General features: G+C 46.6%; 1 long non-coding RNA gene across 1 annotated transcript; it reads left to right on the forward strand.

Moving 5' to 3' along the window:
- The first annotated feature begins 244 nt into the window (after window positions 1-244).
- Window positions 245-3,319, forward strand: LOC129136642 (uncharacterized). The gene is made up of 2 exons (XR_008538471.2): window positions 245-1,893; window positions 2,556-3,319. It is a non-coding gene; the product is annotated as an uncharacterized LOC129136642 (long non-coding RNA).
- The last annotated feature ends 1,257 nt before the right edge of the window (window positions 3,320-4,576 follow it).

Raw genomic sequence — 4,576 nt, forward strand, 5'->3', positions numbered from 1 at the left:
TCTTAATTCGCCTGTGTTTATATTGCCTACATTTTAACAGGTTAATGTAGCTATTATTATTTTGATAGATGCATCTTTTGGGCTTCATACTAGAGTTATGAGTGGATCGCACTCCACAATTACAGTGTAAGAGTATTCTGGGTTTGTCTACTTACTTAATTTTATCAGTGGGTTTTACGCCTTCAAATATTTTATTTCTTCTTTTTTTCTTTCTTTTTTCTTTTCTTTTTTCTCTTTTCATTGCACATTTTGCTTTTAGATTGATTGAAGAACTCCCTTTAGCATTTTTTGTATGACAGGTCTGGTGGTGGTGAATTCTCTTCCCTTTTGCTTATCTGGGAACGACTTTATCTCTCCTTCACAGGTGAAGAATACCTTTGCTGGACACTATTCTTGAATGGTAGTTTTTTTCTTTCAGTACTTCTTTGAAAATGTTATCCTACTCCCTCCTGGCCTGTATGATTTCCATTGAGAAGTTTATTGCCAGATGAATTGGAAATCCTTTATATGTTATTTGCTTTTCTCTTGCTGCCTTTAGGATCCTCTTTGTCCTTCACCTTTGGGAGTTTATTATATGCCTTGGAGCAGTCTTATTTGAGTCAAATCTTATTTTGTGTTCTCTGACCTTCCAGTACCTGGATATTTATATTTTTCTCAAGTTTGGGAAGTTTTATGTTATTATTTCTTTGATTAAACTTTCTACCCCTTCCCCTTGCTCGACTTTCTCTTAAACACCAATAATTTTTAGATGTGGTCTTTTGAGTTAATTTTATAGGCAATCATCATTCCTTTTCATTCTTTTTTTTTCTTTTTTCTCCTCTTACTATATGTTTTCAAATAGCCTGTCTTCTCTGCTATTGAGAGCCTCTAATGAATTTTTCAGTTCACCAAATATTTTTCTAAGTTCCAAAATTTTTGTTTTTCTAAATTATTTAGATTTCTTTGTTAAATTGCTCTGATAAATTTCTGAAATTTGTTTTCCGTGTTATCTTGGCGATCACTGAGTTTCCTTAAAACTGGAGTTTAGGGTCAGTCACTGGTTTCTTGTTTTGTCCATTTGGGGAGACCTTGGTTTCCTGTTTGCTGTTGTTTCTTGTGGATGTATGTCTATGTCTTTACATTGAAGGATTAATTATTTATTCCAGTCTTCTCTGGCTTGTTTTGATTTTTATTGGCTACAATTGCTTAAAGGTTCTTTATTGCTATGGACTGTCTTCTTTTCAGCTCTAGGTGGCGTCTTTACGCCAGGTTCACCTCAGCTCTAGTAAATGATCAGAGCATGCCCTTTCTGAGTGGCAGAGGTCCCTAAGGGGATATCTTGGCAGTGTAGGAAGGTTGGCTAGAGGTTCGTCCCCATGAGACCTGTGGAACAAACCTTCTGCAGTGTGGTGCTGCTGAACAGTCACTCTGATTTGGTGTCTTGTTTGGCTGATTTACAAAGCAGTTCCCAGGGCAGGGGATGGTAGTCTTCCCTCCCCACTGGTTCTGACTGTTCTCAGGGATATTTCTCCTTTCAGGCACTCACAGTGCTTCCTGTGGCTCTAAGGTAGGGATGGGTCTCTTGCCATGGAACCCAGGATGAAGTTGGTTATCCACCTCAACCTCATTTTTTCCAGTGAGAAACTGAGTTGGGGGAAATTTTTTCTTGCGCTTGATGCCAGTCAGAATGAGGGGAGAGACGTCACAAATGTGGAAGTGTGTCCAGAATTGGTGGGTTCTTGGACTCGCTGACTTCAAGAACGAAGCCGCGGATCCTCGCGGTGAGTGTTGCAGTTCTTAAAGATGGTGTGTCCGGAGTTTGTTCCTTCAGATGTTCAGATGGGTCCGGAGTTTCTTCCTTCTGGTGGGTTCGTGGTCTTGCTGACATCAGGAGTGAAGCTGCATACCTTTGTGGTGAGTGTTACAGCTCTTAAAGGCGATGCGTCTGGAGTTATTCGTTCCTCCCGGTGGGTTCATGGTCTCGCTGGCCTCAGGAGTGAAGCTGCAGACCTTCGCAGTGAGTGTTACAGTTCATAAAGGTGGCGTGTCCGGAGTTGTTTGTTCCTCCCATCTGGAGTTGTTCATCCCTCCTGGTGAGTTCGTGGTCTCGCTGGCTTCAGGAGTGAAGCTGCAGACCTTCGTGGTTAGTGTTACAGTTCATAAAGGCAGTGCCAACCCAAAGAGTGAGCAGCAGCAAGATTTATTGCAAAGAGCTAAACCCTCCACAGCGTGCAACGGTACCCGGGTTGTGGCTGCTGGCTCGGGTGGCCTGCTTTTATTCCCTTATCTGGCCCCACCCACATCCTGCTGGTTGGTCCATTTTACCGAGAGTTGATTGGTCCATTTTACAGAGAGCTGATTGTTCCTTTTTGACAGAGTGCTGATTGGTGCATTTACAAACCTTTAGCTAGACACAGAGTGCTGATTGTGCTGATTGGTGCATTTACAGTCCTTTAGCTAGACACAAAAGTTCTCCAAGTCCCCACCCAATTAGCTAGAAACAGAGCACTGATTGGTGTGTTTATAAACCTTTAGCTAGACACAGAGTGCTGATTGGTGCATTTACAATCCTTTAGCTAGACACAAAAGTTCTCCAAGTCCCCACCCATCCCAGAAGCCCAGCCAGCTTCACCTTTCACTGGCACTGGCTTGACTTTGCCGCACCTATCCTGGACACTCCGGCAACCCAGAGGGAGCTCGTCCCAGACAACCAAGAGGAAAAGGGGAAGCCAGAAAGAGACAGAGACCCGCCATCGTGGCCAACAACTCGGTGAAGAGGGAACGGCGATCCAAGCAGGGGACCCAGCCTCTGATCAAGCCCAGCAGGCACCAGCCTGCTGCCCGGAGTGCAGGGCCCTCCGAGCCCGTGCCCACCCAGAACCCATGCCGGACTGCGAGCACCGCGCAGCCCCAGCTCCCTTCTGCACCTCTCCCTCCACACCTCCCTGGAGCAGAGGGAGCCGGCTCCAGCCTCCGCCAGCCCCAGAAAGGGGACCCCACAGCGCAGCGGTGGGCTGAAGGGCTCCTCAAGCACGGCCAGAGCGGACGCCGAGGCCGAGGAGGCCCCGAGAGCTAGCAAGGGCTGCTAGCACATTGTCACCTCTCAGAAGTCCAATTCTCTTACCATCTGCTTAGAGTTTTTCACTTCTTTGTGGCCCTGGGAACTCTTTTTCATATATGAGTTCTGGAATATTTCTGGTGATAATCTTGACATTGTACATTTGGTTTTGGTTTATTGTGGAGGGAGTGAAGTCAGCATGCTTCTATGCTGCCATTTTGGAACTGGAAGTCCCCCTGACCCACAGAAACAGAGATAATAAATGTGTATTCCTTCAGGCTAGTAAGTTTGTAGTACTATTATTACACAGATAAGTAATGATACTGGAGTGCTGGGAAGGGAAGAGGGTGGTCCCTGGCTGGGCCTCTACCCCCAAGGACCTAGGTGAGGACGGTACTCCTGTCTTGGTGCTCAAATGTTGCATTTCCCAAAACTACCCTGGCCTGCCATGCCCCCATCCTGTGCCTATAGAAACCTCCCAGACCTAGCAGGCAGACACAGAAGTGGCTGGACGTCCACAGGAGCACACGGGCGGAGGCACACACAGGCGGCTGGGTGTCAAGTGGAATGCACTGGCACAGGCAATCCAGCAGGAACCCCGATCCGCAGAACAATACGGAGTTTGGCTGGGGCAGTTGGAGGAGAGCCTGGGTGATGAGCGGCCCAACTCCGGGGGAGAACCGTCTCCCTTCTGGATCCCCCATTTGCTGAGAGCCACTTCCACTCAATAAAACCTTGCTCTCATTCTCCAAGTCCACGTGTGATCCAATTATTCTGGTGCACCAAGGCAAGAAACCCCGGGATACAGAAATCCCTCTGTCCTTGTGATAACGGAGGGGGTCGAATTGAGCTGATGAACACAAGTCACCTATAGACGGGAAACTAAAAGAGCACCCTATAACACATGCCCACTGGGGCTTCAGAAGCTGTAAACAATCACCCTTAGACACTGCCCTGGGGTCGGAGCTCTATATAGCCTTCCCATCTCCATGCTCCCCTAGAGGTTTGAGCAGCGGGGCATTGAAGAAGCGAGGCACTCCCCCGTCACACACCCTGTGAGGGGGACGAGGGAACCTTTCCCGTTTCAGTAATACAGAGCACATATTAATAATGGCCAGAAAAGAAAAGCAGACAGTGAAAATTTTGTTTTGTTGGACTTCATATTTATTATCATGCCAGTAAAAAAATTAATAATAAAAAGAAGAATAAATAAATAAAGGCCAGGTGCGGTTCCTCATGCCTGTAATCCCAGCACTTTGGGAGGCCGAGATGGGTGGATCACCTGAGGTCAGGAGTTTGAGACCAGCCTGGCCAGCATAGTGAAATCCTGTCTCTACTAAAAATACAAAAAAAATTAGCCGGGCCTGGTGGTGGGCACCTGTAATCTCAGCTACCTGGGAGGCTGAAGCAGGAGAATGGCTTGAACCCAGGAGACAGAGGTTGCAGTGAGCCGAGATTGTGCCATTGCACTCCAGCCTGGGCAACAAGAGCAAAACTCCGTGTCAAAAAAAAATAATAATAAATAAATAAATAAATAAG

The sequence above is a fragment of the Pan troglodytes genome, chromosome 10, assembly GCF_028858775.2.
Source record: "Pan troglodytes isolate AG18354 chromosome 10, NHGRI_mPanTro3-v2.0_pri, whole genome shotgun sequence".
NCBI lineage: Eukaryota > Metazoa > Chordata > Mammalia > Primates > Hominidae > Pan > Pan troglodytes.